General features: G+C 37.8%; 1 long non-coding RNA gene across 1 annotated transcript; it reads left to right on the forward strand.

Moving 5' to 3' along the window:
- Positions 1-2,522: 2,522 nt before the first annotated feature.
- LOC129657186 (uncharacterized) lies at positions 2,523-11,128 on the forward strand. The gene is made up of 4 exons (XR_008716588.1): positions 2,523-2,631; positions 4,989-5,057; positions 6,049-6,088; positions 10,187-11,128. It is a non-coding gene; the product is annotated as an uncharacterized LOC129657186 (long non-coding RNA).
- Positions 11,129-12,055: the final 927 nt, after the last annotated feature.

Genomic DNA, 12,055 nt, shown 5'->3' on the forward strand with positions numbered 1-12,055 from the left:
ACCACCCTTATGGCAGAAAGTGAAGAGGAACTAAAAAGCCTCTCGATGAAAGTGAAAGTGGAGAGTGAAAAAGTTGGCTTAAAGCTCAACATTCAGAAAACTAAGATCATGGCATCTGGCCCCATCACTTCATGGGAAATAAATGGGGAAACAGTGTCAGATTTTATTTTTTGGGGGCTCCAAAATCACTGCTAATGGTGATTGCAGCCATGAAATTAAAAGACACTTACTCCTTGGAAGCAAAGTTATGACCAACCTAGATAGCATATAGAAAAGCAGAGACATTACTTTGCCAACAAAGGTCTGTCTAGTCAAGGCTATGGTTTTTCCAGTGGTCATGTATGGATGTGAGAGTTGGGCTGTGAAGAAAGCTGAGTGCCGAAGAATTGATGCTTTTGAACTGTGGTGTTGGAGAAGACTCTTGAGAGTCCCTTGGACTGCAAGGAGATCCATCCAGTCCATCCTAAAGGAGATCAGTCCTGGGTGTTCATTGGAAGGACTGATGCTGAGGCTGAAACTCCAATACTTTGGCCACCTTATGCAAAGAGTTGACTCATTGGAAAAGACCCTGATGTTGGGAGGGATTGGGGGCAGGAGGAGAAGGGGACGACAGAGGATGAGATGGCTGGATGGCATCACTGACTCGATGCACATGAGTTTGGGTGAACTCCAGGAGTTGGTGATGGACAGGGAAGTCTGGTTTGCTGTAATTCATGGGGTCAGAGAGAGTCGGACACTACTGAGTGACTGAACTGAACTGAATGTAGGGGAAGACTTCTCTGTGGGTTCATATCTTACCTTTAAAACTTCTTTCTACAAAACTGACTTGCATTAGACTAACTCCAATCATGAGTTATTTGACTTACCTTTAGCACTAATGGAAACAGGATGGTATAGTAGATAATACAATTAAAGAGCTAGTTTATGTAAAATGCTTTTATAGTAAAGCCCAAGAGTTACAGGTAAAATATGAATCAGAAGTGTTCAAGGTTTGGCTTGTTCCTGGGTCCAGTCAACAGACATTTATAAAGTGCTTTTCAGAAGTCAGACATGATGATTGGTTCTGGCTGCATCCTGCTCCTTGTTCAGAGTTCTCCCTTTGGCAAATCACTGGGGCTTTGAAACCTCAGTTTCCTATCTGTAAAATGGTAATAACACACTTTATTTTGTTAAGAGGACCTATTTTAGTTTTCTTTTGGTTGCAAGTTCCGGACTCCCCTTATTCTTATGCCTTTAACCCAGCCAGCCATTTACTAACTCAATGCTAATAGGAAGAGGCCTCAAAATTAGATCCTTGAAATCTTTTGCTGCTTATTTGCTTTGATCCTTGACTCAAACTGTTCTCCTGCATTTACTGTGGTCCTGATCTTTGTGTATCATTTAATGCTGTTGGTTGTAAGTAACATACTTGGCCTGGGTTTAAGATTTGGCCTCTCGGGTTGACACTTGGTTTTTGCTCTCCATCACTTCTGATAACCCTGGTGTACTACGGAGGCTGATCAAATCTTGTCTGGTCCTGATATTTAATCTTGCAGTTGAGCAAGATTAAAGTTGATCTGATCAGCAGATCCTGCTGATCTTTTGCCTTGGTTTGGCCTACTCTGGTCGACTTTAAGGAGAAACTTCATAGATATGGTCTCAGCCTCATTGAGAGGGGACCAGCAAGTGTCAGTGTGTTCATAAGATTTCTGTTTGAATGGGATTTAGGCAGAACCCAGGTCTAGTGGAAGAACTGGAGTCCTATTTAGAACTTGTGGCAGAACCAGTTATATGTTTACTCCCAAAGTGTTAAGAAAATGCCATGGCTTGGTGGGTTTATAAAAGTTCAGGGCTTATCTTCGTATGCTGGATACAAAATCATAGGACTAATCTACTTCTCTGTGCTGGCATCTTAGTGGGGATAGATCAAAAAGGAAGTGACTGTTAGACCACAGGTTGGCGTGTTCAAGTTCACTGCAGAAAGGGAGGAAAGGCAAGTATTAACGTTTTATAAACTATACAAGTGTGGGTCATCATTATCAACACTATGTGGCAAACGCAGGTACTCAACAGGTATTTGCTAAATAATATCCATTGCTTTTATTGCTTAGGTTTTTTGTTTTGTTTTTTAATTGATCATTTGGTTAGTGGATTTTATGTTTATTACAAAAAGTTCTTGTGTCTACTATACATTCTTATCTTATTTCAAAGCCTCATTTTTTCTCTCCAGAGAGTTCTGGCAAAGTTGTCTAGTGCTGGTGGGGTGTAGTTAGTACCTTGAAAGGGCTAGTTCATGTAAAGCCTTAGAAACAGGGAGGCTCAAGAAGTTCCATCTAAATTTTTTTGATTGAGGTATGCTGCTAAGTTGCTAAGTCGTGTCCGACTCTCTGCGACCCCATAGACGGCTGCCCACTAGGTATAAGTTACCCTTAAAATTTGAATCAGGAAGTTGAGGGTTTAAGCTTTGGCTCATTTCTATTGATCAACATTTCTATATCCAATCAACAAACATTTATAAAGTGCTTATTACTATCTACCATACCACCCAGTACTACCTAGATTCCTTGATTCATAGAAGTTTATTCACTATGTTGTGATTGGGTATAGGAGTGGAAGAAACCATGGATTCTTTTCATCAATCATCTTTATATGGTATGTACAAATAATAGACTGGTCATTATTTGGACTGGGTTAGGACTTCCTGGGAGAAAGTAATTTTCTATATGTTAATTTCTACTTCAAAAGCATTTTTTGAGAGTTAGAGATTAAATGTGTAGGTGTAACTCTGTTTCTTAAGGCTGACTAACTGCTTTGGTTCCTTGGCTGGAAGATTTGTTTAAAAGCTGAACAATATTAATGACAATGTGTATCATTTATTATTACTCTAGCTTTGATTAAGCAAGTATTCTAAGATGCTCAATGTGTTATTCTATTTATGCTTCTATTAATAAAATCCTCTGTGATTGATCTTGGGCACGTTAACTGCATTCTCTGAATCATAATTTCTTTACCTATGCTATATAAATGGTCTTACTTAACTTTCAGGATTGTTATGAGGACTAAATGAAACCATGCAGTTCTTGGACAGGTATTTACTGGGTGCCTCCTATGTGTCAGGCTCCCAAGCATACAATAATGAAACAAATTTGACATTGTCCCTGCCCTGATGAAGACAACAGTCTAGAGAGGGAAACAGACATTAAACAATACAGATTGTTATTTAATTACAGTTGTGATCAGTCCTACCAAGGACCAGGGTACTATGAGAGACTATTTTATTGAAATTGACCAAGAATCTAGAGTCAGGGAAGAAAGTTTCTCTTGGGAAGATATGGAACACTTGAGAATGAGTAAGAGTGAGATGTGGGGAGACCCATGCAAGAACATTTCAGGGTGAGGAAGTAACCTACAGTGGGAGAAGAGTTTGGTACGTTAAGGCTGTGGTGGGATTTTAGTAGGCAAGAATGAAAGGGATGCCTGTGGGCCTGGGGGATTGTTAGGGATCTGATGGTGAAGGGTATGTAGACTATGGTGAAGAATTCTGAATTTATCATAAAAGTTATAGAAACCATTGAAACATTTAAAGTAGATTTGAATTATATTTACTTTTTATTTGACTCTGATAGCATTGTGGAGAAAAGTGTAGAAGGGGTCCAGAGTGGATGCAGAGAAACCATTAGGAGGTTAAAGTAGTTGTCCAAGCAAGAAATGCTGTTGCTTTGGGCCTAGGGAAGTGTCCATGGAGATGGGGAGAAGGGATGCTCTGAGTATGGTAGGATAGGGAGAGAGAGGTTAAGGATAGTGCACAAGTTTTCTGGTACAGGCCACTGAGTGAAAGGTGTTAGTGATGCCTTTATTGAGAGAAGAGACATTGGAGGAGGAACAGTTTTGGAGGAAAAGTAGAAAGAGAATGGGCTTCTCAGATAGCTCAGTGTGTAAAGAATCCACCTGCAATGCAGGAGACAGAGGAGAAGAGAGTTATATCCTGGGGTCAGGAAGATCCCCTGGAGGAGGGCATGGCAACCCACTACAGTGTTCTTGCCTAGATAATCCCATGGACAGAGGAGCCTGGTGGGCTACAGTCCCCTGGGTCTCAAAGAGCTGGACATGGCTGAAGTGACTGAGCATGCATGCAGGTAGACAGAGAATACTAAAGTTCATTTCATGTTAAGTTGAAGGTGGTACACAGATAATATATAAAAATTTAGAGCCCAGAAGAGAGGTCTGAGTGGAGAGTAGATTTTTTAAAATTAAAGTATAGTTGATTTGCAATGTTGTGTTTGTTTTAAGTATAAGAATAGATTTTGGTGTAGGCGGGTGGTAATTAAAGTCATGGAAAGGACAAGGTGGCTTAAGAAAAGCATGTGGAGTAAGAAAAGAAACCCAGGGCCTAAGCTGTAAAGGCCTAGGATTAGGTTGTAAGGAATATATTTAAAGGTTGTGTAGAGAAGGAGGGACAGACCAAGGAGGATGGGCTAGAATGGGAAAAAAGACAACAGGGAAATCAAGAGTGTGCAGACCAAAGCAAAGGCAATTGTTAAGGAAAAAATGCAAAAATGGGCTATCGGTATTTTTGGAGTGCTTGAAAATGTTTTAAAACTGGACTGTTGCAGTGATTGCATGATTCTGTAAATTTACTAAAAAGATTTGAATTTTGCACTTCAAATGGATGAATTTTATGATAAGTAAATTATACCTCAAAATACTTTGGCCTCCTCATGCGAAAGATTGACGGCAGGAGGAGAAGGGGATGACAGAGGATCAGATGGCTGGATGGCATCACCGACTCAATGCACATGGGTTTGGGTGAACTCTGGGAGTTGGTGATGGACAGGAAGGCCTGGTGTTCTGCGGTTCATGGGGTCACAAGACATGACTGAGCAACTGAACTGGACTGAACTGATGCTGTGAAGAAGAAAGCAGAAAGAAGGCATATAACCATGTTGATAGTCAAAGAGGGATTGAGACAGATGAAGACTGAGAAGTATCTTTTTTGTTTTTAACAAAAGGAAGCCTTCATTAGAAAGATAGAAGAAAGATGGAAGGATGTTTGGAAGAAGTTGAGAACTGAATGGATGGTAAGTAGTGGAGTTTGTGAGTGCTGACAACCTTGTAGATACTAAAGTCCTTTGAAAACTGTAAATCACATTATGTCATATTGAGATTTTTTTTTCTAAAATGTAGCTCTTTCCCTGTAACAGTGATTTCTAAAGTGGAGTGCAAGAGGAAATAGAACTTGCGGGTATTAATTTCATCTAATAATAAGAGAAATGAGCTTTACCAAGTTTTAACATGCTGATTGACAGAAGTGTCTCCCTTGGTCCACATGGATTTTTTCATGAACAAGATGTGTGGTGTTGGGAGAAAATGTGAGGGCTTCACAAAGCAGATACAGGGCAGTACTGCCCTTGGTACCACCTTGTTTACTTCCAGTGAAATAGGCTATATTCCAGTTCATGTCTGGGTAAGACCTTTTACACTGTCAGGCTGAAATGAATCAATCTTCCAAAAAATGGACACATGCTACATTTGATACATGTAGCTACATTTGTAGCATTTGATACATGCTACAGAAAATGGACACATTTCTTAAAAACATTCCTATAAGTAAACCACATTATCAAAGAGAATTTTAATAATTTATAAAGAACAAGAGAACCTTCCCTTCCTTTCTACCGTAAGTTGTCACTTTGAAATAACAAAACAATGATTTAACCCCACCAGAACTGGGCCAAAAGGCTTGAAACAGTTACAGTGAATTGAAATATGAATCTCATCCGTTGTTGTTACTAAACTTTGTCCTGTTTATTTTCTATTGTGTGTATTGTGCCTTTGCAAGCTTGTATTTTCCAGCTGTAAAAACAGCTATAAATCCATTAAAGCCAAATATTGAAATAAACTGAATTTAGAGGCAACTTTTAAATTGCTATGTCACAAAGTGTGAAGCCAACATTTTTAGAAAAACCAGGCATAATCAATACAGAGCTTGCATCAAAATTATTATTTATTTCTTTGTGGTAACTAAAAACATACTTAGCATTTATTTATGCTGCTCCTCCTATACTACAGCTTTCCATCTTGGTCAGTCCAGGCAGAGATTGTGAAGAAGGTAAAGTCTCTTTTTAATATTATCTTTCCCAGTTCCCATCAGTGCTCTTTTCCACTAATCTTACTCCCTTACTTATGCACCTCCTAATCCATCCCTGAGGTTGTTCTGTTTATTTCACTGCATAACTATAGTTGCTGTAGGTAACACCAGTGATTGTCAGGCACCCCTAAAGTAAGCATTCTCTTACCTTATCTTGGAGAGTTTAAATTGAGAGTATGTCAATTTAAATTGAGAGTATGTCAATCTTAAAAACTCAGCTATTTTAATAGGCATACAATGGTATATTACTTAGCCTTAAAAAGGAAAAGAAAAATTTGATACATGCTATAACATGGATAAGCCTTTAAAAATGCTAAGTGAAATGAGCCAAACATAAAAGGGCAAATATTACATGATTTCATTTATATGAAATATTTGTGAGAATTAGATTCATAGAGAAAGTGGAGTGGGGTTATCAGGCACTGGTGGAGGGAGATGGGAGATGGGCAGTTACTGTTTCATAGGTTTGGGATGATGAAAAAGTTCTGGAAATGGATAGTGGTGATAGTTGCACAACATTGTGAATGTCTTAATTCCATGGTGTGTGTTAGTGATTCACCTGTGCCCAACTCTTTGCGACCCCATTGACTGTAACCTCCCAGGCTCCTTTGTCCATGGAATTCTCCAGGAAAGAATACTAGAGTGGTAGCCATTCCCTCCAGGGGATCTTCCCAACCCAGGGATTGATCCAAGTCTCCTGCATTGCAAGTGGATTCTTTACTGTCTGGACCACCAAGGAAGCCATGTGAATATATGCTTTGAAATAGCATGGCAAATTTTATGTCTTTTTTTTTTTTTTAGCTATGCCTCATGACATGTGGGATCTTAGTTCTGTGACCAGGGATCAAATGTGCACCCTGTGCCTTGGGGGACATGGAGTCTTAACCCTGGACCACCAAGGAAGTCCCTTTTTACTGTCTATTTTATCAAATTAAAAAAGGTGATAGTGGCTTGAACTAAGAGGCAGAGGAAGAGGTGGTAGGAAGCGTTGGATTTTGAATTTTAGCCAATAGGATTCTTTGGTGTTTTGCATTTTAATATGTGAGAGCAAGAAAAGAATCAGGGCTAATACTGGCATAATACAGGGATAATAAGTTTGTGAACCTGAGCAGCTGAAAGCATAGAGTTGCCTTTCCCTGAGATTGGGGAGACTATGGGCATAGAAGGTAAGGGAATCAAGAAGATTTCAGATGTGCTAATTTTGAGATGTTTCAAAGACATCCAAGTGAAGATGGTGAGTTATCCCTGGGCTAATCACTGGTCAACCCAGCTAGGCTTTCCCTTCGGAAATACGTTAGGACCTTGTCACATTGAGTGCAGCATAGGGTCTGTTATTTAAAATATATCAATTATCTAACAATGGACTACTAGAACTTCCCTGGTAGCTTAGTGATAAAGAATCCACCTGCCAATCCACCAGATTCAGGTTTGATCCCTGGGTCAGGAAGGTCCCCTGGAGAAGGAAATGGCAACCCACTCCAGTATTCTTGCCTGGGAAATTCCATGGACAGAGGAACTTGGTGGGCTATAGTGCAATAATACTCAGTCATAAAAAAGAATGAAAATATGCTATTTGTGTTAATATGCACAGACTTGGAGGGCATTACACTAAGTGCAATAAGTCAGATAGAAAAAGATAAATATTGTATAATGTCACTTATGTGTGGAATTTAATAAATGCAACAAATTAATGAGCATAACAGAAAAAGAGCTCACAAGGCATAGCAAGGCAGACTCATAGATATAGAAAATAATCTAGTGATTATGGGTGGGCTGAGGGGAGAGGCAACATAGGCATAGGGGAGTGTGAGGCACAAACCATTGGGTGTAAGATGGGCTCCAGAATGCATTGTACATAGCCAACATTTTGTAATAACTGCAAATGGGGTGTTAGCTTTAAAAATTTTATAAAAATTTGAAAAATAAATTATCTAAATTATCTGTAAGATTTTATTTGAATATATCATATGAAGCAAATAAATAAACAGATTGATGGATAGATAAATACCTGAAAAAAATAAAGCAAGCCAGCTTTCCAGAACAATTGAAAAAGAGATGTGGTGTTCTGGTGATTATCCTTAATGCAGAATTTGTGGCTGTGTAATCTGGGGCTAATTGCACTGTTGAAATCAGTACATTTTGTTCATTATCTTTTATCACGAGGTGGCTTTAATTCACTTGGTGCTTCAGATAAAGTTTAATGGAAGAATCTCAGAGTCACCTTGATCTTCCTTACCTGCCAAATTAGGGTAATATATAGCTCAAATCTAACCTGAGCTCAAAGTTGTTAAATACTTTAATTTTCATCTGTGTTTTGTGTTGGAAAATAATTTTAATATTAAAGGACAGCTGTAGACTGCTAATGACTTGAATACAGTTTGACTGTTTTCATGAAGTGCTCTGTGGGATGTCAGAATATTTAATTCAGGATGTTAAAAACATCCCAAAATGTCACAATAATTATATCACAGCAGGCAATTAAAACACTGGAAAATGCCAACTGACTAAGAGAGTTCCTTGTTATTTAGGAAACTATTAAGAACCTGACATATAAAGTAAAAAATGCTGGTTATAACTTTTTATTTCAATAGACAATTTCATCATCATATATGAAATTGACACTTGATATAGTCAGGGTCAGGTTAAAAATGCAACCCAAGGTAGAGCTAGGGAAGAAATCGCTACTTGATCTTTAACTTTATATTATCTATATTCACACATTATAAAAAAAACATTGCTTGGTTTTACATATCATACCATATGTGCTGCAACACCCTCCAAACAATGGTTGTGTTAATTAAATCATATGTTGGCAGCCTTAATTGATCTGATTTTGCCATCCTAAATTATGGGCAATAGAATTATTTCCTTGTTTTTCAAATTGTACCTTTGTAAATCCTAATGGATTGACAATGTAATGTTGAAGACTAGGGGCAGTGTTTGCTTAATCCCCCAGGATTAGAGTGTCATTCTCAGTGGGGTGTTAAGCACCGACTACTATGAGCTAGAAGGGAATATGCTCAGGCAGGGTGAGGTACAGAAAACAAAGCGCATTCAAGTCCTTAAGTGAACAGTTTGCCCATGCAACCTTAACATTGACAGTGTTTATGAACAAAGAACCCACAGTTAACCCAAAGCTGCATTTTGGGGAGCTATGTTCAAATTTAAAATGGGTCACCTGAAGGGGTTATATGTTATCTTTAATCAACACACGTATGAAGGACTTGTTAAGATATGCAGTTGGCAAGGTAGCATTCATAAAGAGCAGGCCTTATTGCAACCAGCATTTATTTTTGATTTGGGGAAATGTTATGGAAAACAATTGCCCTACCTTCACGATATGTATATAATTAAACAAGGTAATGTCATAAAGCATCTAATATGATGCCCAGTAGAGAACAGTTGTTTAAAACATTTTAGTCCCTCTTTCCTTTGTGAAAACAGACATTAACATGAAGAAATATGGTGTAGAGGTGACATCTGGGCAGAGCATAAAATAGACTGGATAGAAGAGGAAGACAAAACCTTGGAATAATGTCCAAGCTCAGAGGCAGATTTCAGTGTTTATACAATTTGGGGGCCCTCTTTAGGGAAAACAACACAAGATTATCAATACAAAAATTAGGAACAAAGTGAGTGTTTGAGAATGAGCAAAGCATACATTAAAATCTGACAAATGCCACAAATATTTTAAAATTGAGTAAAATATTTTATTTTTATTAATTATCTGACTACCATACCACTGGAATACTTCCTTAATTTTTTATATGCATGTGTTTTGATCATGTTTTCATATGACAGTGGTTTTGTAAAATCTTCTATAAAGAGAGTAGGTTGATAATTCAATCTTTTTTTTAAAATGGTAATCAAAATTTTTTGTTTTCAAATTGATTTTTGATTATTTTTTTTAGAAGTTTTCTTTTTAGAAAAACTTTACAACTCATTATTGATATGCCTTGAAACTGTTTAAGTTTATTGTCAAATTTGGGGAATCATCTATCAGATTTCTTCTAAATATGAGTTGTAAGATTTTAGAATGTTTCAAATTTTCTTGTTCAGTGACTAATCTTCAGGACCAGTAAAGCTCATGATACGCATTAAGTAACTGGTTGTTGATGGCCCCTCTTCAGTGGCATATTAAGAGTTAAGTGTCATCTTTGTTGACTCAAGTATTTTATTTCAAATTAGCAAGAATTTTAAATCCTTTCCCAATGTGTTCATATGACTCACTTCTCTGCATTAATTGGATTATCAAAACATCCGGGAGTCTAGTTATTACTTCTATTCCAAAGTTATTATTTCCTCCTCTTAATTAATCATTTGGTATGATCTGAGAGCTTATAGTAAAAATTTGCTTTTCAATTTTAGAGCAATTCTTATTGATTTCATTTCTAATTTATATTGCATCTATTTCATATTTCATTGTTTTAATCTGTAGTTTATCAGCTATTTTTTAAAAAAATTGAAAGTAATAAAAGAAGATACCTGTCATAGACACTCGTGTTAGAAGTCTTTAATTCCCAACTTGTTTTATGGATATGTCTTCCAAATGGCAATAAATGCTGTGCATTTGAATTTTATCAAATATGCCATTCTCATCAAAAAAAAAAAAAAAGAAAAAAAGGAAAAAAGGCTTTCTTAACACTGAAACGGCTTTCAGTAAGTTCCCCATATCTGGAAATGATTGTGAATAGTAAACCCAAACTAATATCTAGTCAACCGTACTTTCCATAATTGGGTTCCCCCAAGTGCCATAGCCACTTCGACGCCAACTGACACCACAAGATGTTTAATGAAATAGACAGCTGTCTCTGCCAATTTCAGTGAAAAGTACCTTTCTTTTGCAAAATTTTCAAAGACTGTGACTATGTGAACCGCTTGCCAAGGCCTTTCATGGGAGTGGAGCACTTCATTAGCTTTAAGGTAATTCTGCCTTTGTCCAAATGTCTTAATATAGCTATTTATGATTTAGCTTCTGCAAACGTGTCCAATTCATTCTCTCACCACTTTCCCCCTTGCTTTCTCTGCCTGAGCCTTATTCAGCTTCTTTCAGTTCCTTAACTCTCACTGTGTGTTTGTTAGTCACTCAGTCGTGTTCAAGTCTTTTCAAACCCATGGACTGAAGCCCACCAGGCTCCTCAGTCCATGGCATTTCCCAGGCAAGAATACTGGAGTGGGTTGCCATTTCCTTCTCCACTGGACCAAGATTCTGGTGTTTAAGTCCCAGGCCATCATCTGCATGACTATGGGCATGCTTTGTAATATTGCCTCAGTTTCCTTAACTGTGATATAAGGATAGCAGTAGGACCTACCTTAAATGACTTCTGAAGTTAATTTTATTCATTTATTTACTTATTTTTGGCTGTGCTGAGTCTTTGTTGTTGAGTGTGGGTTTTCTCTAGTTGTGGCAAATGGGGGTTACTCTCTAGTTGCAGAGCATGGGCTTCTCATTGTGTTGGCATTTCTTGTTGTAGAGCACAGGATCTAGGGCACATGGGCTCAGTAATTGTGACTCCAGGGCTCTAGAGCACAGGCTCAGTAGTTGTGGCACATGGATTTAGTTGATCCATGGCATGTGGGATCTTCCTGGATAAGGTATCAAACCGTGTCTCCTGCATTGGCAAGTGAATTCTTTACCACTGAGCCACCAAGAAAGACCCAATTTCTGAAAATTTAATAGTTCAAAACATGTGAAATGTTTAGAACAGTGTCTGATACATAATAAGCCCCTAATAAAGGTTAGTTGCTATTGAAATTTGTAGTTTAATCCCAGTCAAAAAGTTTACTTATTTTAGACTAATCACCCTTCAGCTTTCTCAACGACATGATGTTTATAAGACATGAGGTCAGTTTTGAGCTAGTCAATGTAGCTCATGTATGTAAATTCCTCATTTTACAGAGGAGGACTTTAGTGCACAAAAGTCAGCT

The sequence above is a fragment of the Bubalus kerabau genome, chromosome 7 (genome assembly GCF_029407905.1).
Source record: "Bubalus kerabau isolate K-KA32 ecotype Philippines breed swamp buffalo chromosome 7, PCC_UOA_SB_1v2, whole genome shotgun sequence".
NCBI lineage: Eukaryota > Metazoa > Chordata > Mammalia > Artiodactyla > Bovidae > Bubalus > Bubalus kerabau.